Source organism: Cetorhinus maximus, chromosome 1 (assembly GCF_964194155.1).
Source record: "Cetorhinus maximus chromosome 1, sCetMax3.hap1.1, whole genome shotgun sequence".
Classification (NCBI taxonomy): domain Eukaryota; kingdom Metazoa; phylum Chordata; class Chondrichthyes; order Lamniformes; family Cetorhinidae; genus Cetorhinus; species Cetorhinus maximus.
Genome location: NC_135879.1, coordinates 220,444,510 through 220,469,019, shown reverse-complemented (window position 1 = coordinate 220,469,019; position 24,510 = coordinate 220,444,510). Strand labels below are relative to the sequence as shown.

At 43.8% G+C, this 24,510-nt stretch overlaps 1 protein-coding gene across 16 annotated transcripts in view; it reads right to left on the bottom strand.

Annotated features, from left to right (window-relative positions):
• ctbp1 (C-terminal binding protein 1) overlaps positions 1-24,510 on the bottom strand; it is a 414,171-nt gene that overhangs the window by 89,152 nt on the left and 300,509 nt on the right. The window lies entirely within an intron of this gene.

The window sequence follows — 24,510 nt, the reverse complement described above, 5'->3', positions numbered from 1 at the left end:
AACAGTGATACCATTAAATTCTCCACGGCTTTAGCTAACACATCTTTTTTCTTTTCACTTTACACCGCAAAGTTAACGCTCTTCTCAGCTGATTCAGACAGACCAAGGCTAATGAAAACGGACTGACTGCTGCAGTTCAGGAGTTCAAGATCTGCAGGAACAGGGGTCAAAGCGAGGATCAACCAACCATTCTCACTAAAGTGCTCTCTCTCTCTCTCTTTCAAAACGTGACACGCGTACGTACACACACACACACAGGAATCAGAATGAGCCAAGGCACCAAACTAAATTTAAATTATATTTATAGAACACCTTCAATGTCATAAAACGTTCCAAGGAGCTTCATCAAACAAAATGTGACACCGGACCACATGACGAGATTACAGTCAGAGGACCAAAAGCATGGTCTCAGTTGGTTTTAAAGGAGGAAAGCGAAACGCAAGAGAAAAAAATGTAGAAAAAAATTACATAATTAAACTTTCAGGAACCACATGAACTCCCTGCACTCACCAAAATATAAATTAAACTGCAATAATTAGAAACTAGGAAGAGGAGTAGGCCATTCAGCCCTTCGAACCTGCTCCGTCATTCAATAAGATCATGGCTGATCCTCTATCGCAATTCCATATTCCCGCTTTCTCTCCATACCCCTTGATGCCCCTAATATCCAAAAAATTATCAATTTCTTCCTTGAATATACTCAGTGACCCGGACTCCACAGCTTTCTGTGGTAGAGAATTCCACAGGTTGACCAACCTCTGAATGAAGAAATTTTTCCTCATCTATTCCTAAATGGCCTGCCCCATATCCTGAGACTGTGGCCCCTAGTTCTAAACTCGCCAACCAGGGGAAACATCCTCCCTGCATCCAGTCTGTCTAGCCCTGTTAGAATTTTATACATTTTAATCAGACCCCCTCTCATACTTCTAAACTCTAGTGAATACAGGCCCAGTCAGGCTAATCTCTCCTCATACCATCCTGCCATCCCCATTATCAGCTTAGTGAACCTTCACTGCACTCCCTCTATGACAAGTATATCCGTTCTTAGGTAGGGAAACCAAAACTGCACGCAGTACTCCAGATGTGGTCTCACCAAGGTCCTGTATAACTGCAGTAAGACATCCCTACTTCTGAACTCAAATCCTCTTGCAATGAAGGCCAACATACCATTTGCCTTCCTAATTGCTTGCTGCAGCTGCCTGTTTACTTTCATTGACTGGTGTACAAGGACACCCAGAACCCTTTGTACATTCACATTTCCCAATATATCACCATTTAAATAATACTTTGCCTTTCTGTTTTTCACACTAAAGTGTATAACTTCACACTTATTCATGTTATACTGCATCTGCCATGTGTTTGCCCGCACACACCTGTTTAAATTGCCCTGAAGCCTCCTTGCATCCTTCTCACTACCCCGCCCAGTTTTGTGTCATCAGCAAACGTGGAAATATTGCAAAACAAAAACAGAATTACCTGGAAAAACTCAGCAGGTCTAGCAGCATCGGCGGAGAAGAAAAGAGTTGACGTTTCGAGTCCTCATGACCCTTCAACAGACGCTGCCAGACCTGCTGAGTTTTTCCAGGTAATTCTGTTTTTGTTTTGGATTTCCAGCATCCGCAGTTTTTTGTTTTTATGGAAATATTGCATTTGGTTTCCTCATCCAAGTCATTTATATATATCATGAATAGCTGGGGCCCAAGCACTGATCCCTACACCACTAGTCACCGCCTGCCAACCAGAAAAAGATCCATTTATTCCCACTCTCGGTTTCTGGTCTGTCAAACAATTCTCAATCCATGCCAGTATATTATCCCCAATTCCATGTGCTTTAATTTTGCCCACTAGCCTCTTATGGGGATCCTTAACAAAAGCCTCCTTGAAATCCAAATACACCACATCCACTGGTTCTCCCTAGTCTATTCTACTAGTTACATCCTCAAAAAACTCCAGTACATTAGTTAAGCATGGTTTCCCTTTCATAAACCCATGCTGACTTTGTCTAATCCCATTAATGCTTTCCAAGTGTTCTGTTACAATGTCTTTTACAATGGACTCTAGCATTTTACCCACTACTGATGTTAGATTAACTGGTCTGTAATTCTGTTTTTCCTCTCCCTCCTTTTTTAAATAGTGGGGTTACACTTGTCACCCTCCAATCTGTAGGAACTCCTCCAGAGTCCATAGAATTTTGGAAGATGACCACCAATGCATCCAATATTTCCAGGGCCAATTCCTTTAGTTCTCTGGGATATAGATTATCAGGCCCTGGGGATTTTTCAGCCTTTAGCCCTATTAATTTCTCTAGCACCGTTTTTTTTTAACCAATCCTGATTTTCTTCAATTCCTCCCTCTCACTAGCCCTTGGTTCCCTAACGTTTCTGGGAAATTATTTGTGTCTTTTGTGAAGACAGAACCAAAATATGTGTTCAATTCTTCTGCCATTTCTTTGTTCCCCATTATAATTTCCCCTGTTTCTGACTGTATGGGACCTACATTTGTCTTCGCCAATCTTTTTCTCTTCACATTTTTGTATATGTTTTTAGTCAGTTTTTCTGTTCCTTGCAAGTTTACTCTCACACTCCATTTTCCCCTTCTTGATCAATCTTTTTGTCCACTTTTGCTGAATTCTAAACTGCTCCCAATCCTCAGGCTTGCTGCTTTTTCTGGCAATTTTATATGTCTCCTCTTTGGATCTAATACTATCCCTAAGTTCTTTTGGAAGCCACAGTTGAGCCACTTTTCCTGTTTTATTTTTGCGCCAGACAAGAATGAATAATTGTTGTAATTCATGCATATGTTCCTTAAACATTAGCCATTATCTATCCACTGATTATCCACTATTATCTATTCCCCAACCATCATTGCCCAACTCGCGCCTCATACCCTCGTAGTTCCCTTTATCTTGATTCAGGACCCTAGTTTCAGTTTCAATTTCTTCACTCTCCATCCTAATGAACAATTCTATCATTTTATGGTCGCCATTCCCCAAGGGACAGCACACAACAAGGTTGTTAATTAATCCTTTCTCATTGCACAATACCCAGCCTAGGATAACCTGCTCTCTAGTTGGTTCCTCAACGTATTGGTTTAAAAAACCATCACGTACACACCCTTCCTCCACAGTATTATTGCTAGTTTGGTTTATCCAATCTATATATAGATTAAAGTCACCCATGATTACAGTTGTACCCTTATTGCATGTGTCTCTAATTTCCTGTTTAATGCCTTCCCTCACATCTCCATTACTGTTTGAGGACCTATAGACAACCCCCACCAATGTTTTCTGCCCCTTGGTGTTTCTTATCTCCACCCAAACAGATTCCACATCATGATTTTCCAAGCCAATATCCTTCCTCACTATTGCATTGATTTCCTCCTTTACTAACAGTGCTACCCCACTTCCTTTCCCTCTTTGTCTGTCCTTCCGAAATATTGAATACCCCTGGATGTTCAGTACCCATCCTTGATCACCCTGCAGTCATGTCTCTATAATTGCAACTATATCATAACCATTTATATTTATTTGCGCTATTAATTCATCTACCTTATTACGAATGCTCCATGCATTAAGATACAATGCCTTTAGACTTGTCTTTTTAACCTTGTTAGTCATCTTAGCTTTATTTTGCATTATGACCCCATTTGTTTCTTGCTCTTTTTTCTGACTTCCACTTTTGCTTCTTACCTTTCTGTCTTTTGTTTTTATCCTTGTTTCCCCCCTCCTCTGTCTGCCTGCTCAGGTTTCCATCCCCCTGCCATTCTAGTTTAAACCCATGCCATTTATGGCATTTAAATGCCATTTTATATCTCAAAGCCAAGTGCATAAAAATATTGCTAATTTTCTTCTTGAAAAGATGACTGGGTAAATTCCTTAATAAAACATATTGGGTGAGAAATTCGGGTCATTAGCATCGGTTTTGTGGGCACTATAAATGCCCTTAGACTTCTAAATACAGCATCCACGCTGTACATAAGCATGCACACACATGCTCTTGTGTGACAAAACTTGCCAGACACCACACTAATGCAAGTGATCAATTTGCTGAAGTATGCAAAGCAGGGAGACCATTATGATAACATTGGTTTGACACCAGCGGTACCATTTTAGTGCTCAACACTCCAGACAGTGCCCTCTCTTAACCTTGCACTGCTGAACACTCGTCAGCAGCAGGAAGGACACCCCATCAGTTCTATTTAATGGCTACTTAATGGTTAGCTGCTTCTGGCTGTCGCTACCACAGTGTTTGGTGCTCTCTATGGTCATTTCAAATTGCTAAAGCCTACAGTGAGTGATGTGGCAGCTGCTGAAGGAGTTTTAGTCAGTTTCAAAGCTTCTGCACAAACCAGTAGCTCCACGTGGCATTTCCCTTGGAAAACAGCATGACTTGGAGAATGAACAGAGGTCACACAGAGCAGGACAAACTGCTAGAAGAGGGAGGGTGACAAAGGAAGAAGGGTTCTTAGCAGGAGGCTATATCTGTGGAGGGTGTTCAGGGAGCAATTCTCCCACCTGAACCTCAGTGAGGAACAATATGTGTAATGTCTGCATTTCAATAAGGACATCCTCATTGAAACCTGCCACCTGTTGCAGCCACGACTGCAACATCAGAACAGGGCAAGGACAACATCATCAGTGGCTGTGAAGGCGACTGTGACAATGAACTTTCATGTGTTTGGGTTCTTCAAGGCTGGACCTAGGAGGTAGTTGCAACGTCTCAGTTCACTGTCCACTGTTATGTAAAGGAGGTCACTGAGGCTCTTTATTCAAAGAGAGACAACTACATTTCATTTTCTCTCAGCAGAGACAAACTGGCTGAATGAGCATGTAACAACACTAGGATTGCAGACTTCCCTATCACGCAGGATGCCACTGACTGCTTTGCAGATGTTGCAAGTCAACTCTTCCCTATACTGAAACATTACAGGTGAATCATACAGGTCAATGCCCCATACCTGACAGTAGCCATGACAGCCTCCTTCTCCAGGAGTCCTCTGACATCTGTATTTGAGTACCATGGCAAACGAAGGGATATGCCTATTGGGCAACAACTGTTATCGATTGATGATATGGCTGATGCGACCCAGGCACGTGTGTGTAGCAGGTATATAATGAAAGCCATCTTGACACAAAATGTAACTGAGCAGATCACGAGCATGCTGAAATAACAATTCCACAGTCTGGACTGCTCTCAAGCAACCAAACAGTACAGGGTGTCAAGATTTATGGTGGTATGTTACACGTTACAAACTCACCATCATGATGGGACAGTCCTTGACCCCATCATTTCTGAAGGCAATGGAAATAAAAATTGAGAGAGATGTAAAACAGATTGCTGACTCTCATGTTTTAAACTGCCGCAAACAGTTAAAATCTACCTCGTAGTCTTCACTTTCAAGTGTACTTAAGCCAACTTGGTTCTAAGCTTTAGCATTACTGCAATAAGCCTCTTTGCCTCGCTGCTTCCTACTTTTAAAAGCACTCTGAAACTTTACTTTCTAACCATGCAGTCAGTCATCTTTCCTAATTCTTTTAATGTTACATTCACACACTACAAAGCAAAATTATTCGAGGAACTCTCGTCCCATTTCATTCAAGTGTCAGCTTTGACCTCGACACCAGATCCAAACTGCATTTATGCTCTGTTGACACAGTGCAAAACAAAACTTACTCATAGTGTAAACGCTCTCTAGCTAACTCTTAGTAGCCCATACCCCACTGAAGATTAAGATCTCAAACTCACTCCAGGATCTTAGTGCACACTGAGGGAATGTTACGTTACTGGAGGTCTTTTGAATGAGACGTTAAACCATTATCCTGTCTGCCAAGCCTGCTGATTTAGATGATAATTTGCTCATCCATTCTCTCAACTCCACCTTCGATGTTCACGTCCCCAGCAGAAACCTTTCATTGTGAATTGTATATCAATTGTGTTTAATTATATGCAGGAAGAAGGTATCAATTGGGGTTTCACTTGAGTGCATATAAAGAGACACTCATTGAAACTATGTACGGTTGAGTTAGGAGGTATATGCTTGTAATGTTTCACTCCGTAAATAAATACAAGACTGAGTAAAGATTGGCTCCAGTAAAATCCTTCAACTGGCTTTCTGAAATGTAACACTCCAATCTTAGTTGCGCCTCTTGGTAAGGCCCCCATCTTCACTCCATCAAGTCCAAAGGCACAAATTTGAGCATAACTGGCACATCTTGGCAAGACTGACATGGTCAGATCTTCAATGAAAGCAAAAAACTGTGCATGCCTCAAATCTGAAATAAAAACAGAAAATGCTGGAAATGCTCAGGTCTGACAGTATCTATGGACAAAGAAACAGAGTTAATGTTTGAATATGACTTTTCAGAACTTCTGTTAACTCTGTTTCTCTCTCCACAGATGCTGCCAGACCTGCTGAGTTTTTCCAGCACATCAGCATCTAATGGGTTTCACTTCCTCCTGTCAAAATTGTCCACTACGCTAGGATTATCCTGGAAGAAATATAATTTCTGCACCTTTCGCAATTACCAATTGCACATTTGCTTTTACATTAAGGCAGTTTAAAATACTGCAGACGCTGGAGGTCTAAAACAAAAACAAAGTTACGAAAAATTGAGCCAGTCTGGAAGCATCTGTTCAAAGAGAAGCAGAGTTAACATTTCAAGCCCGATATGACTCTTCTTTGGAACTAAGAGAGATAGGGATCTGATGGGTTTTACACAGTTCAAAAAGTGGGGAGGGACACCTGGAGCAAAGGGAAAGGTCAGGGTTAGAGGGCAGGGGAGACAAGGGTGTCATGGAACACAAGGGCATTATAATGGTCATATTAACGATACAAAGCTTGGGTCCAGAGTAGGCTTTAGTAACAGAATAAAAGGTCAGCACTATGTGAAAGCAAAATAGCAGAATGTGTAAACAGCAGCATAAAGGTTGGCGCTGTCTGAAAGCAAAAACATGAGAAGGTGATACAGGCTGGTACTTGGAAAAAATTCAAAACAGAGGACAGAGTTCATAGTCTGAAATTGTTATCTAATAGGAAGATGAGGTGCTGTTCCTTCAGCTTGTGTTGGGCTTCTCAGGGATATTGTAATAGGGCGAGGACAGAAATGTGGGCATGAGAGCAAGATGGTGAATTAAAATGCAATTGAAGTGACCAGAAGGTTGGGGTCACGCTTGAGGATCGTGCAAAGATGTTCCACAAAGTGGTCACTCAGTCTGCGTTTGGTCTCCCCAACGTAGAGGAGACTGCATTTTGAGCAGCGAATACAGTAAACTAAATTGAAAGCAGTACAAATAAATTGATGCTTCATCTGGGAAGAGTGTTTGGGGCCTTGGACAGTGAGGAGAAAAGAGGTAAAGGGGCAGGTGTTACACCTCCTGTGATTGCATGGGAAGGTGCCGTGGGAAGGGGATGAGGTGTTGAGAGTGATGGAGGAGTGGACCAGGGTGTCCCAGAGGGATTGGCCCCTTTGGAATGCTGACAGGGGAGGTGAGGGGAAGATGTGTTTGGTGGTGGCATCATGCTGGAGCTGGCAGAAATAGCAAATGATGGTCCTTTGAAAGCGGAAGCTGGTTGGGTGGAAAGTGAGGGCAAGGGGAACCCCATGATGGTTCTGGGGTGATGGGGGGGGAGGGAAAAGGGTGCAGGGATCCTCAGCTGAGGGAAAAGGAAGACATGTCGGAAGCACCATTGCGGAAGGTAGCATCATCAGAACTTATGGTCTTATGGTCTAACAGATGTGATGGAAAAACTGAGAGAATGAAATGAAGTCCTTACAGGAAGCAGGGTGTGAGGAAGTATAGTTGAGGTATCTGGGGGGGTCAGTGGGCTTGTAATGAATACTGGTAGAGAGTTTGTCCCCAGAAATGGAGTCAGAGAAGTCAAGGAAGGGAAGGAAAATGTCAGAGATGGACCATGTGAAGGTGAGAGAGAGGTGGAAATTGGAAGCAAAAGTGATGAAATTTTCCAGTTCCAGACGAGAGCAGGAAGTGGCACCGATACAGTCATCAATTTACCAGAAAAAGAGTTGTGGAAGGGGGCCTGAGTAGGACTGGAAAAAAGGATGTTTCATATCCCCATAAACTTCCACTTCCTTCCCTCCATCCTCACCTCTAATAATGTGCAAGCGGCTCATTGACATTAGGCATTAGCTCCTTTTCAAGCTAGCATAATCTCCCACCTCCGGAACCTTACCAAAGTTTGGAAGATCCATAACCATCTCTCCTGCAACTCTCTGTTTGAATCACTCCAGTCAGATTCCTGATCCTCCCAAAGTACTAAAATTGCTCTAACCAGTCAAGGAACAATATTCTCTGTGACTATGACAATGGTTCATTACCCCAATTCGACCTCTCCCAGGCTTTCAAAATAGTTGACCACGACACCTTCCTCTAACAACTCTCCTCTATTGTCCAGGGTAAAGGGCCTTTGCTCTCTTGATTCTACTTTTGCCTATCCAATGCGACACACTGTATTTCTCGCAATGGCTTATCCTCACAAATCCATATACCATCTTGGGAGCCCAAAGTATTTATCCTTGGTTCCTTTTCTTATTTATTTGCATGCTGCTCCCTGGCAACATCTGCAGACATGTGGCTAACTTTGCCAACACCCACCTCCAACTCTCTATCATCTCTCTTGACCTACGCTCTACTGTTCTCTACCATATGCCTCTTACCTAAACTATGGGGCAGAAATTTTCGCTTAGCAGGCGGGCGCGCATCCAACCTACTCGAGCGTGAAATGATGTGTTGACGTCGGCCGAGCGTGCCGCGTCAACGCACAGTCGTGTGATAGTTTGGTCGGCGGGCACGCGCCAGAGTCAGCAGTGTGCCCGCCAACAATTAAAAGGCTGTTAAGACCATTAAGTAACCAATTAAGCTACATTTTTCACTGCCCATCCAACCTAACAAAATTATGAGGGGAATAGATAGAGTGGAGAGGATGAAATTGTTTCCCCTGGTGGAGAATTCTAGAACCAGGGGACGTAGATTCAAGGTAAGTGGCAGAAGGTGTAGGGGGTACATGAGGAAGAACTTTTTTACGCAGAGGGTAGTGGGTGTCTGGAATTCGCTGCCCAAGTTGGTGGTAGAGGCAGAAACTTTAAACTCTTTTTTAAAAAAGTGCCTGGATCTGCATCTAAAGTGCTGTAAGCTGCAGGGCTATGGGCTGGGTGCAGGAAGGTGGGATTAGAAAGGGCACCTGGGTGTCCTTGGGCTGGCATGGACAAGATGGGCCGAATGGCCTCCTTCTGTGCTGTAACTTTTCTATGGTTCTAATGGGTTGGCGGGCAGATGAAAAGGCCGAGCGGCCATTGCATTTTTTGGGAAACCTCATCCACGGGCAGCATGAGGTTTCCAAAAGCAAATAAAAGTAAAATTAAAACTTAATTTTTTCATTAAGAACATGTCCCTGCTCCTGTGACAGAGCCACATAGGGGGACATGTTTCACTACATTTTTATTTTTCTCATTCTTTTTTTTCATATCTCTTCACCTCCCTGAGGCAGCTCTGTGCTTCAGGGAGATTATATAGCGTGCACTCGTGCGCATGCATGAAGGTCTCACTCGCTCGGCTCGCATTCCTCCCCCCGCCCGCACAGGCAGCGCTGCCGCTTGTGTTTCACACTGGGTGGGCCTTAATTGGCCCGCCAGCGTGAAATCGCGGTGCGGTGCCGATCGTGGGCGGCGGTTGGCTTCCTCACCGGCCCCGCCAAGAGCAAAATTCTGCCCAAGGTTCCTTTCAGCTAAACCATGGTATGACCAAAGCCACTGACTTCAGGCCTTTACACCAACTCTGTATTCTTGTCACTAACTCCACCCCACTCCTTGACCACTGTGTCAGGTTGAGGTGAGTTTCTGATCCTGTAATTCTCCGTTACATTCCAACTCTAACAACATCAACCGCCATAACTTCCCAAGGCATCTGCTGCTGAAACCCTCAAATGTCTTTGTCATCTCCACAATCCATTACACCAATGCTCCCCTGGCTGCGATCCCACTAGGATCACCAACATTGAGAATTGGATTGAGAATTGGTTAGCAGACAGGAAACAGAGAGTAGGAATAAATGGGTCCTTTTTGGAGTGGCAGGCATTGACTAGTGGAATAGCACAGGGATAAGTGCTTTGGCCGCAGCTGTTCATAATAAATATGATTTGGATGAGGGAGCCAAATGTAATATTTCCAAGTCTGCTGACGACACGAGACTTGGTGGGAATGTGAGTGATGAGGAGGATTTTAAGTGGCTTCAAGGTGATTTAGACAGGTTGAGCGAGTGGGCAAATACATGGTAGCATACCATGGATAAATGTGAAGTTATCCACTTTGGTAGGAAAAGCAGAATGGCAGATTATTAATTAAATGGTGATAGACTGGGAAATGTTGATGTCACAGGAACCTGGGTGTCCTTGTACACCAATCACTGAAAGCAAGCATGCAGGGGCAGCAAGCATTTAAGAAGGAAAATGGTTTGTTCACCTTCATTGCGAGAGGGGGGGAGGATTTGTGGTGCAGGGGTAGAGTCTCTGCCTCTGAGCTATGAAGCTCTGGTTTCAAGTCCTACTCCAGGATTTGATGACCAAGGAAGGTGCTTTCATAACCTAGCCAGACAGGTTGATTATCAACATGTAAATTCTTCATTGCGAGAGGACTTGAGTACAGGAGCAAGGATGTCTTACTGCAACTGTACAGGGCCTTGGTGGGACCACACCTGAAGTATTATGTGCAGTTTTGGTCTCCTTACCTAAGAAAGGAAAAACTTGCCACAGAGGGAGTGCAGCGAAGGTTCACCAGACTGATTTTTAGGATGGCAGGATTGTCGTATGAGGAGAGATTAAGCCGACTAGGCCTGTATTCACTGGAGTTTAGAAAAATTAGAGGAGATCTCATTGAAACATATAAAATTCTGATAGGGATGGACAGACTGGGTGCAGCGATGATATTTCCTCTGGCTGGGGGGTCTAGAACAAGGGGTCACAGTGTCAGGATATGGAGCAGGCCGTTTAGGACTGAGATGAGGAGAAACTTCTTCACTTAGAGGGTGGTGAACCTATGGAATTGTCTACCACAGAAGGCTGTGGAAGCCAAGTCACTTGTATATTTAAGGAAGAAATAGATAGATCTCTGGACTCTAAAGGTGTCAAGGAATATGGGGAGAGAGCGGGAGTACGGCGTTGAGATAAAGGATCAGCCATGATCATATTTAATGGGGGAGCAGGCTTGAAGGGCCGAATGACCTACTCCTGCTCCTATTTTCTAGGTTTCTATATTTCCCAGATTGTCCAGGAGGTTCCTGGAATTGAGGTTTCTCTCCCAAGCACTGTAAACAGGGAGAAAATTGGAACTTTGTGTGCCTCACAAGAGGGGAGAAAACACAGCAAATATCGCAAAGTCCAGCCGATAATCAGAAGGGTGGGAAAAGCCTTGCACAGGTGGGGTATGAATTTAAAGATGAAAAATTGAACTTCCAATTCTGCAGCATTCAAGTCTCCTCACAATTGAAGTTATCTGTGCAGAATCCTGGATAGGGGATGGGCCAGTTCAGTCAATGGGACCAAAGGAAAGGAGGAAGGAAGGAAGGAGAAGGGTAGGGCCAGAATAACATATGCCAAACGGTAGCAGCAGCAAGAAGGAATGATAGATAACGTGAGAGAGAAAATAGGGAATGAGAGAAAAAATAAACAATGAAAGAGAAGTGTTTGGAACTGGGAAAGTTTCATAAATATAAGATACTCACTAATAAATTCAATCAGGAGTTCAGGCGCAACTTCTTTACCCAGAGAGTGGTTAGTATGTGTAACTCGCTGGTTGAGGCAGTTAAGGAGCTAGAAAAGGACAAGAGGGAGAAGGGAATAGAAGGTGATGCAGTTAGATGAAGAGGGTATAAGGCTAGTGTAGAGCATAAATATGGGCCGCATGGCCAGTTTCTGTACTGTAAATACTTGGTATTTTCTAAAAACAGATCACACTCACGGGACAACAAAGTCTCTGTATTATGAGAATCCAATATCATGAAAAGTTTACTTACAGCCTGGGGATAAGAGACATCAATGGCAATTAGAAGTAAAGCTAACCTAAGATAAGCAATGGAAAATATGAATGCATGAAATGCACGCAGTATACGAAATAAGGTAAATGAGCTTGTGGCGCAGATTGAAATTGGCAGGTATGATGTGGTGGGCATTACGGAGACATGGCTGCAAGGGGATCTGGACTGGGAGCTAAATATCCAAGGATATACATCCTATCGAAAAGATAGGCAGGTTGGCAGAGGGGGTGGGGTTGCTTTGTTAGTAAGAAATGAAATTAAATCGATAGCAAGAAATGATGTAGGATCAGATGATGTAGAACCTGTGTGGGGAGAGTTGAGGAACTGCAAAGGTAAAAAAACCATAATGGGAGTTATGTACAGGCCTCCGAACAGTAGTCAGGATGTGGGGCACAAGATACACCAGGAGATAGAAAAGGTGTGTAAGAAAGGCAAGGTTACAGTGATCATGAGGGATTTTAATATGCAGGTAGACTGGGAAAATCAGGTTGGTAGTGGATCCCAAGAAAAGGAATTTGTGGAATGTCTACGAGATGGCTTTTCAGAGCAGCTTGTGGTAGAGCCCACTAGGGAACAGGCAATTCTAGATTTAGTGATGTGTAATGAGGCAGATTTGATAAGGGAGCTTAAGGTGAAGGAACCCTTAGGAGGAAGTGACCATAATATGATAGAATTTACCCTGCAATTTGAGAGGAAAAAGCTGGAATCAGATGTAACGGTATTACAGTTGAATAAAGGAAACTACAGAGGCGTGAGGGAGGAGCTGGCCAGAATTGACTGGGAGATGAGCCTAGCAGGAAAGACTGGAACAGCAATGGCAGGAGTTTCTGGGAGTAAATTGGGAGACACAGCAAAAATTCATCCCTAGGAAGAAGAAGCATACTAAAGGGAGGATGAGGCAACCATGGCTGACAAGGGAAGTCAGGGACAGCATAAAAGCTAAAGAGAAAGCATACAATGTGGCGAAGAGCAGTGGGAAACCAGGGGATTGGGAAGCCTACAAAGACCAACAGAGGACAACTAAAAAAGAAATAAGGAGGGAGAAGATTAAATATGAGGGTAAACTAGCCAGTAATATAAAAGAAGATTGCAAGAATTTTTTTAGATATATAAAGGGTAAGAGAGAGCCAAAAGTGGACATTGGGCCGCTGGAAAATGACGCTGGAGAAGTAGTAGTGGGGAACAAAGAAATGGCGGAGGAACTGAATGCGTCAGTCTTCACAGTGGAAGACACAAGTGACATCCCCAAAGTTCAAGAGAGTCGGGGGGCAGAGGTGAGTATGGTGGCCATTACCAAGGAGAAGGTGCTAGGAAAACTGAAAGGTCTGAAGGTGGACAAATCACCTGGACCAGATGGATTACACCCCAGAGTTCTGAAGGAGATAGCTGAAGAGATAGTGGAGGCGTTAGTGGTGATCTTTCAGGAATCACTGGAGTCGGGGAGGGTGCCAGATGACTGGAAAATCGCTAATGTAACCCCCCTTTTTAAGAAGGGAGTGAGGCAAAAGACGGGAAATTACAGGCCGATTAGCCTGACCTCGGTCGTTGGTAAGATTTTTGAGTCCATTATTAAGGATGAGATTTCAGAATACTTGGAAGTTCATGGTAAAATCGGGCAAAGTCAGCATGGTTTCATCAAGGGGAGGTCATGCCTGACAAATCTGTTAGAATTCTTTGAGGAGGTAACGAGTAGGTTAGACAAAGGAGAGCCAATGGATGTTATCTACTTGGACTTCCAGAAGGCCTTTGACAAGGTGCCGCACAGGAGGCTGCTCAGTAAGATAAGAGCCCATGGTGTTAGAGGCAAGGTACTAGCATGGATAGAAGATTGGCTGTCTGGCAGGAGGCAGAGAGTGGGGATAAGGGGGTCCTTCTCAGGATGGTGGCCGGTGACTAGTGGAGTTCTGCAGGGGTCAGTGTTGGGACCACAACTTTTCACTTTATACATTAATGATCTAGATGAAGGAACTGAGGGCATCCTGGCTAAGTTTGCAGATGATACAAAGATAGGTGGAGGGACAGGTAGTATTGAGGAGGCGGGGAGGCTGCAGAAGGATTTGGACAGGTTAGGAGAATGGGCAAAGAAGTGGCAGATGGAATACAACATGGGGAAGCGTGAGGTCATGCACTTTGGTAGGAAGAATAGAGACATAGACAATTTTCTAAATGGGGAGAGAATTCAGAAGTCTGGAGTGCAAAGGGACTTGGGAGTCCTAGTCCAGGATTCTCTTAAGGTTAACTTGCAGGTTGAGTTGGTAGTTAGGAAGGCAAATGCAATGTTGGCATTTATTTCGAGAGGACTAGAATATAAAAGCAGGGACGTGCTGCTGAGGCTTTATAAGGCTCTAGTCAGACCACATTTAGAATATTGTGAGCAATTTTGGGCCCCGTATCTCAGGAAGGACCTGGAAAGGGTCCAGAGGAGGTTCACGAGAACGATCCCAGGAATGAAAGGCTTAACATATGAGGAACATTTGAGGACTCTGGGTCTATACTCGATGGAGTTTAGAAGGATGAGGGGGGATCTGATTGAAACTTACAGAATACTGAAAGGCCTGGATAGAGTGGACGTGGGGAAGATGTTTCCATTAGTAGGAGAGACTAGGACCCGAGGGCACAGCCTCAGAGTAAAGGGAAGACCTTTTAGAACAGAGATGAGGACAAACTTCTTTAGCCAGAGAGTGATGAATGTATGGAATTCATTGCCACAGAAGGCTGTGGAGGCCAGGTCATTGAGTGTATTTAAGACCGAGATAGATAGGTTCTTGATTGGTAAGGGGATCAAAGGTTACGGGGAGAAGGCGGGAGAATGGGGTTGAGAAACTTATCAGCCATGATTGAATGGAGGAGCAGACTCGATGGGCCGAATGGCCTAATTTCTGCTCCTATGTCTTATGGAAACAACAATCAGCAGGAGGGGAATAAAAGAATGATGAGACACAAAATGTTATGTGTCATACCCAGCCTTGTTCTCTCACCAAATTCATGATTCACAAGAATGGTTCCAGTGATGAGGAACTCCAGTTATGAAGATAAACTGGAGAAGTTAGGACTGTTATTCTTAGAGAAGGCTGAGAGGAGATTTGGTAAAGACATTCAAAATTGTGAGGGGTCTGGACAGATAGGAGAAACTGTTCCCACTCGTGAAAGAATTGAGAACAAGAGGGCACAGATTTAAAGTAATTGGCAAAAAAAAAGCAAAAGCGATATGAGAAAAAAAAGCTTTGCACGCAGCGAGTGGTGGTGGAGGCAGGTTCAATTGAAGCATTCAAGAGGGAATTAGACGATTATCAGAAAAGGAAGAATGTGCAGGGTTAAGGGGAGAAGGTGGGTTAATTGCGCTAAGTGAAATGCTCAGAGCCGGTGCAGATAAAATGGGCTGAATGGCCTTGTTCTGCACTAACAATTCTGTGATTCTGCAAAATGTACTGTCGGGGATATCCTAATTAATTCATTGTTTATTTATAGAGTCAGCAGAAAATAAGCACTGAAATTGTTGGGAATACATTGTAATTTATCTAAAATCTTGACTCACTGGTGTACTCTGTACAAATGAGATTTGCAATATGAAAGCACAACTGAAGAAAACAGACGTCAAGCTATATGCTGCATTTTTAAAATCACAAACTCATAGTCATTTTTGAAATAGTCCTACTCTAGGGATAGAAGATCGTTACAGTATTTTTCCAAGCTGATGGAAAAAAAATAATGAAAGACCTGGTTCCAAATTTCATTTCCGTACCCCGTACGTGCATTTCTGCATAAAAGAAAACAATTTCAAAGCTGCATAGTTTGTGCCTCATAGGTCAATATTTGAACTCTCTGTTGCTATCCATGACCCAGAAAAATTAAAGTTCAGGGGTATCCCGCACACAGAGCTACCCAATTAACACTTGAAATTATTCTTCTATTTGTATCAAACTGAGCACTGAGGAACTATTAGCAAGGAAAATCATCATGTTTTATAGGGATCAAGAGGGTTGGCAAAAAGCCTTTCATTGATCTTCCACAAATGGAATGGTTTCCTGCAACTTGATGTTTATTAAAGTGATGGATTTGTTTCCACAAGACAAGTTTCTCTGCTTTGCAATGTCCTGTCAAAATGTATCATGACACTGGAATCAACTTTCTACCACTCAAAAATGACAAACTCTTGGCTCAGGCATATTGATAGCCGCCTGAATTGGTGATAGCGGCAAAGGATGTTCTTTTAAAGCATATAGCACATTGCAGTACATGCACGAAGTACAAGATGGCGATTTTAAAGATAAACTTATGGGTACAAGTTTAAGATGCCTTAAAATATAAACTTTGGCAAAAGAAATACGTAACAGGCATCAAGCGTGCTGTAACATTGGGAGATTCTGTTAAGCTGGTGCATGAAGAAAACAAATATCTGGGGATTTCCAGGGTGATTCTCTTTATTTTATGCTCATTAATCTACCCTGGCGATTCACATGGAGAATCAAGATCAAGCGTAGTGTTTCAGGCCAAGGATGGATAGATGACGGGGGCTAGTAATTGGACTGGTGGTGGTGGGGGATACAGAGGGTTGAAAGGGACAACAGGAGGAAAAGGTGGGAGAGAGCCAGGATATAGGAAGGAGCGAGAAATTGGGGTCTTTAATAAACGGTTCTTTTCTGTATTTTATGAGGTTAGCTAAACAGCATTGATTCTCTCTCTGGAAAGAGAATCGCTAAACACTTTGACCTCTAAGCAGTCTTAGTTCAGGCCTCCATGTTGACATTCCTAAGCTGGTAGACAGGCATCTTCTGTACCCCCCTATCTATACAATTGTTTAGAAAAGGGCCAGGATACGACCTTCAGCAAGATGTAAACTAAAAAGCTGACCTTGAGCAGGGTGACGCACAAGAGGGGTGGTAACCACCCTGACGTTTTGAGTACCTGTCCTGTGGCCATTGGTCAAAATAGTTAGATAGCTGATTGACACTGGGTAAGCTCCCAGCCCCCCAAAATGCGGTATATATATTAGTGTCATACTTATGATAGGGGGTTGCTGAGGTGCTGGTGAGGTGGCAGTGCTCATTGGGCAGCTGCCTTCTTCAAATGGAAGACTGACCAGAGGAGGAGGAGGAAGAAGATCGAGAGATCGAGGGAAGAGTTTCCTAACACTTTGACGAGAGCAGAATTGCTGTTATCACAAGCTACTGAGATCAACACACTCCGGACGGTCCATTTGTCCTCCGGGATCGATAAACTGCTGTTAACTGTTATAGGTCGTATACTTTTTCTGTCAAATTAGTTACTGCATTATATCGAAACTGTTGCTTCTTAATAAACTATTTTAAAATAGTCGACTGCCTGTTTAAGGTATCCGTGGTCCCAAATCCAAAAATCTTATAAAGGCAAACAGAGAAGAGGGATTGGGAATAGGAGAGAGGAGGAAATGGGGAAGCAAGGAAGGAAAAAAAGGAGGAAATGGGGATCGGGAAAAAAGAAGAAAATACAGGACGAGGAGGAATGGGGGAAATTCCCTGTTTTGATGGTCAGTGAAAGAGAGGGGCAGTGGGTCAGAGATAATTCTCTTGCTTGGGTGCAAGGGGAAGTGAGATTTGAAAAGATGATCATGCAGAATGAGGAAAAAATTAAGTTGCTGCTGGGGTTATGGGGAGGTAGGGGAAAGGGGACAAAACACTACAAATGATAGTGGGAGGGGTTTTCTAACAAGACCAAAAAAAATGACCCACACAATGAAAGTATCAGACTGCAGACTAACTTGTCCAAATGTGGATGGAGGATTATTTCTCAAGCTATCAGTTCATCCACTGCAGATTCTTAGCGTGTTGATTGTGTGTTAATTGTATTTAGTTGTATGCAGGTGGTGCGTATTAACTGGAGATTCACTTGCGCTCCTAAACGCCATACCATCTCAACGAGGGAGATCCAGAGTGCTGTCCACCTCATGCTGCCAGGGGAACAGGCCAAACATGCCGTCTCTGAAGGCACAAAAGCAGTCACTAAATACACCAACTCCATTTAGGTCGACCATTCAAAAGATTATAAACAGGAGCAGCTCCACTGTCACAGACGGGCACCAGAGTGCTTTATTGACCCTTTTAATCATCTTTTATTTTTAATTTTGTAAGGTTCCTTTAAGATTTTTTCTTTCCTTTTGCAGTTTCCCCCTAAGGGGCTGCCTTTTAATTTGTCCTGTGATTTGTTAATTAAGTTTAATTGGTTAATCAAAAGAGTATGAACAGGAGCAGCAGGCTGAAGTAGTAGCCAGCTGGTCAAGGTGATGGATTTGGAATTTATTGGGAGAGATGCTGACTTAGTGGTAATATCTCTGAAATAGTAACGCAGGTTCAAATCCCGCCATGGCAGCTGGTGAAATTTAGCAATGGGGGCTGGGATGTATTATTGACCCGAAAAATCACATTTTAATTTGATGTTTTCAAACTTTCCTTTAACATTTTGTTTTTCATTAGTGTCCCTTTAAGGGACTGACCCCTTTATTTGTAAAGTTAATTTGCAGATATGCCCACAGTGCTGTTACGGTGAGTTCCACGATTTTAATTCAACGACAATGAAGGAACAGCGATATATTTCCAAATGAGGACAGCAAGTCACTTGGAGTGGAACTTCCAGGTGGTGGTATTCCCATGTATCTGTTGCCCTTGTCCTTCTTCATGGTAGCAGTCGTGGGTTTGGAAGGTGCTGTCTAAGGAGCCTTGGTGGGTTCCTGCAGTGCATCTTGTAGATGGTACACACTGATATCATTGTGTCAGTGGTGGAGGAAGTGAATGTTTCTGGAAGGGGTGCCAATCAAATGGGCTGCTTTGTTCTGGATGGTGTCAAGCTTCTTGAGAGTCGTTGGAGCTGCACTCATCCAGGCAAGTGGGGAGTATTCCATCACACTCCTGACGTGTACCTTGTGGATGGTGGACAGGCTTTGAGAAGTCAGGTGGTGAGTTACTCGTCACAGGATTCGTAGCCTCTGACCTGCTCTTGTAGCCACAGTATTTATATAGCTAGTCCAGTTCAGTTTCTGGTCAATGGTAATTCCCAGGATGTTGATATTGGGGGATTCCGTGATGGTAATGCCATTGAATGTCAAGTGGTGATGGTTGGAGATGGTCCATTGCCTGGCGCTTGTTGGCATGAATGTTACTTGCCACTTGTCAGCCCAAGCCTGGATACTGTCCAGGTCTTGCTGCATTTGGACATGGACTGCTTCAGTATTTGAGGAGTTGCGAATGGTGCTGAACATTGTGCAATCATCAGTGAACATCCCTACTTCTGGCTTTATGATGGAAGGAAGGTCTTTGCTGAAGCAGCTGAAGATGGTTTGGCCTAGGACACTACCCTGAGCTACTCCAACAGTGCTGTCCTGGAACGGAGATGACAGAACTCTAACAACCACATCCATCTTCTGTTGTGCTCGGGATGACTCCAACCAGTGGAGGGTTTTCCCTGATTCCCATTGACTCCAGTTTTGCCAGATCTCCTGGATACCAGCTTGATCAAATGCTGCCTTGACGTCAAGTCAGTCACTGTCACCTCACCTCTGGTGTTCAACTCTTCTGTCCATGTTTGTGACTGAAGGGGAGGGAAAGGGATGAGTGGGTATTGTCAAAATGGCAGTTAGTGAAGGCAGAAGTGAAGAAGGGATGTGGCAGTGACAGAGGGGAGGCTGCAGCATAACTCTCTGGGGGCAGCAAGGGATGAGAGATCGTTACGTAGACTAAAAAAAAGTGCAATATGTATGGCAAAAAACTGATAGCAAAGGAAAAAAAAGTCAGCAAACACAGCACAGAATTGTATCTTGGGCATGCTGTTGTTGAAAAATGTTTTAATCTCCAACTAGTGGCCTTAGCACAACTCACTGGTGCAGAAACAATGCTGGTTTTGAATTGTACTTGTTTAAGAAACACCAATTGAGCCATGGTTGGAACAGCAGATCCAATGAGATCTCTCTAAAATTATGAAAGGGTTTGATGTGGTAGATGCAGAGAAACTATTTCCACGTGTGTAGAGTCCAAAGCTATGGTCCGTAAATATAAGATAGTAACTAATAAATTCAATAGGGAATTCAGGAAAAAAGTTGTTACTCAAGAGAATGAGAGAATGGGGAACTTGCTGTCACATCGAGTGGTTGAGGCAAATGAGACATACCAGTAAACTGATGTTAATATCACTTATTTAAAATTAGTGTGTATATCAATCTGTTCCATGCCTTTTTTTTAATTCATTCATGGCATGTAGGTTTCGCTGGCTGGGTCAGCATTTATTACCCATCCCTAGTTGCCCTTGAGAAGGCGGTGGTGAGCTGCTGCCTTGAACCGCTGCAGACCTGGCGCAAATGCAATGTTAATCCAGCTGGGGGGAGACTCTCTGTTGCAGCTCGAAGTTGCTTCACATCCTCTACATAATGAGAGCAAGATAAAATAATAGAGTTCCACAGAGAATGCAACAGTCTAGAATCTTGTTATGGTTATTGCCAGGAGGCTGAACCGCCACCATACTTGGGGGTCCAATCAACATATAAATAGGATTGAAATGTGACCATAGAATAGAGAAAACATAGTCAACATAAATTGGAAAAGTACATTTTTATTCTGTCAACTAGAAAAACATTAAAAGAAATGAAATAGAAACCCACTATTTTAAAAAATATATATCACTGTAGTCATTTCCACCACATCCTGAGGTAAGAGGTATGAAGTAATAGATAACACAAAATAAAACACATAAGTGCAATGTCACAATAATTCTGACACATTCTGATATATAGCCCATATTAAGATACTGAAGTGGAAAAAATACTGTAGCAATGAATGAAAGAGAGAAGGATTTTGTGGACCTACAGGCCCTTTCTTGTTCTTAAAATTGTCATGTTCTCAACGTACATAAAGTTCACAGGTTTATACAGCTGAGTTTTAGGCAGCTCATCACTGAATTTATCGTGCCCTGGATTGGGGTTGTTTTTGAAGACGTGAAAGACCCTTACAGAAAGTCTGCATGGCAGAATTAGCAAGCAAGGTCTAGTAGGTGTGCTAGCCCACACAAGGTGACCAGGTCGACACTCCTTTTCCATTCTATTCCATCCACTCCATTTGATGAATGGTGTCTAGCACAACAGCATAATATTGGGCAGATCCACTGGCATTATAGGAAAATGATCAACAAGTTTCTGCTAGTATTCTGGCCACCGTTCTTCTCACCAAAAATAGACTAACTGGTTCTTTACTGTTGTGTATAGGATGTTACTGCATGGAAAATGGCTGTCACGCTTGTCTACGTAACTACAGTTTGTATCATATATAAAATGCTGTGGGATATTTCTGAAAGGAACAGTACAAGAATGAATGTCTTTCTTCTCTCCTGTAACTTACTTCCCCTACCTTTCTCCCCATTCCCTTAAATTTGTTCTGCTGTGACCCAGCTAACTTCTGTTTTCTCTGGGCAAGTCATAGAGGGACAGTGATGGACATAGAGGAATGCTGAGGCATTGAGGAAACTGCACAAACATTGCCCAGAAACATTGCAAAAACAAAACCAAGTCAATGGGAGCAAACTACAAAGCCTCAAGATTGGAAAAACAGGCCATGTGCTGCAGAGGGTGGGGACGGTTAGGGGTGGGGAAGGACCAGTAAAGGTTTCTAAAAATATATCAGACAGGGGACATTACAGAAAATCAGAGTTTTCCTGCCAGAAGTCCAATTTTTTCGCTCATTCAAGTGAAAACCTTTTATGTATGACACAAACATTCACTCCCTCCACCACCGACGCACAGCAGCAGCAGTGTGTACCATCTACAAGATGCACTGCAGGAATTCACCAAGGTTCCTTCGACAGCACATTCCAAACCCACTACCACTACCATCTAGAAGGACAAGGGCAGCAGATAGATAGGGGCACCACCACCTGGAAGTTCCCTTCCAAGTCACTCACCATCCTGACTTGGCAATATATCGCCGTTCCTTCACTGTAACTGCATTAAAATCCTGGAACTCCCTCCCTAACAGGACTGTGGGTATACCTAAAGCACAGAGACTGCAGTGGTTCAAGAAGGCAGCTCACCACCACCTTCCCAAGGGCAATTAGGGATGGATAATAATTGCTGGCCTAGCCAGCGACACCCACATCCCATAAATGAATAACAAAAAAAAAGAAAAACACATTCGATGTGCAACCATTTCAGTTCTTTACCATTTGATCTGCTGTCACACACAGTGAAAGCAGCAACATTAGTAACTTTTAAAGAAAATGTTTAAAATATTTCAGATTTTTCAATTCAGAATAATGTGTAGCTAAAGAATAATTAAAGATAAAAAAAATGTGGAATAAAAAGGGATGACTGAACTAGAAATAGTTTCATGTTTATTTTAGTATTTTAATAGCATATTTAGTAAATACATTGTGTTATATAGTAATTCCATTGTGTAATGCTGCAGATGCTGGAAATCTGAAATAAAAACAGAAAATGTTGGAAACACTCAGCAAACTAGCATCATCTGAACAAAGAGAAACAGAGGCCCAAATTCTTGCCATGACAGAGGCTCTCTCCCCAAACCCAGCATTTCCCATCTTTGTGAAGGTGGGACTGGAGTCGGACCAGAATTTGCAAACGTGTGACTCGCAGAGGCAGCCGGCCACTTAAATTGCCAGCTGCCTCCACTGAAGTGGGATTTTGAACCCTAACTGCAAGTGTCCTGGAATGCACAGAGGAGGTAAGAGGAGGCCTGAACTTGGAGGATTCTTTGGATAGCTAGGGTTCCCCTTTAGGTGTGTAAAGTACCCCTTTGGATAGGGTCCTGGGACACCTTTGGGAGAGGTAAGGCACCCTTTGGGATTGTTAGAATTAAACATGATAAAGCACTTTTATATACACAAACTCACTAGAACTGTCAAAGCTGTCCAGGAACTGTCCAGCTGTTAAAGCTGGCCAGAAAGTGTCAGGAGATACTAGGTGAGTTGACATGGAGGGGCAAGGGCAAAGGGTGGTGGGTATGCAATGGCATGAGTTGACACTAAGTTGGCATAGGGGTAGAACAGGCCATGGGAGTGGATAGAGGGCCATGGGCGGGCATAGGTTGGCATGGAATCTGCATAGCGAGCGTGTGGGGAGGTGAGGGGCGAGGGCTGGAAGGACGGTTTTATTTTGTTTTTTTTATTATAATGTAAACACAGTGCCAGAGAATAGAGGCAGGCCTTGCACCCAGCCCGCCTCCGTACCCATTCTGGGGTCACCCACCCCCAACTCCTATTTCAACCTGCATCCCGCCACCCCCACCAACCCGTGACCGAAAATCCAACCCGTGGGCGGATATTTTTTAAAGGTTGGGTTCACCGAGCCGGGAAATCTCCCGACTCTGTGAACCCAACCCGGGGACGAACATCTGGGCCAGAGTTAATGGGCTGGATTGAATGCAGCCGGTCGCAGTGTGAACCATGGCGACCGGGCCCTGTTTAATTGCGGGTCAGTCTACAATTAGTCTTTCAGCGGCAGCAAATCTACCCACAGCTAAGTCGGAGGGTGGAAGGGGTTGGCACAGGAAACCCGGCCGGCGGCGATGCCAATTAGGATCACTGGTGAGCCAACTGACAGCCGTCATCACTGAGCCCACCCCAATTCAGTGGTGGCTCAGGGATTAAATGGGAGCCACACGATTTTCCCCACATCTCCCAAAGGCCACTCAGCAAAACCCTGTCAGGTTTGCCAGCGTCCTCCTGGGGGAGTCCCTAGTTATCAGGCACACAGGCCCGGATTTTCATCCACACGTCGGGTGCACAGAGTCAGGAAAACTCCAGGCTCCATGAACCAGGTTTTTTAAAGTGGGCTGTCCGGATGTCAGATTTTCGGGGTGGAGGGAGGGGGAAGGGGGAGGGGGGAGGGGGTGGTGGTGGCGGCGGTGGGCCTATATTAGAAGTCGAGCCAGGTGACCTGGAAATAGCGAGGCAGATGTCGGGTATGGAGGCATGCTGGGAAGAAGGCATACCTCGGGCCTCTGGCACGGTATCCAATATTTTTTTCAAGAACAAAAAAAATGAAACATTCCTCCAACCCTCCCCTCTCACCCTCCCACACAATCCTCATGCCCCATCCATGCCAACCTATGACACCTCATGCCCTGTACCCATCCTCATGGTCCCTTGTACTGTCTATGCCAACCTATGCCCCTCTACCCACTCCATGGCTGCTTAGAGCACATATGCCAACTGAGAGCCAAACCATGCCCTCCACCTGCCACCCTTTGGCTTTACACCGACCATACCAACTCACCCAATATCTACCAAGTGTCTATTGCAGACTTTGTATTTGGGAAAAAAAAACCCTCATTCATAAAAACCAATTAACATTCCCGCAAATACATAATGCCTTATAACAACTACAAACATTGGAATTCACAGTCCCACTTCAAAAAGTTCATAATCATTTGTAGCTATCAGATTGTGAAATGGCAGGCACCCTATGGTGATAATGGATGGTTGTGAAATCAGT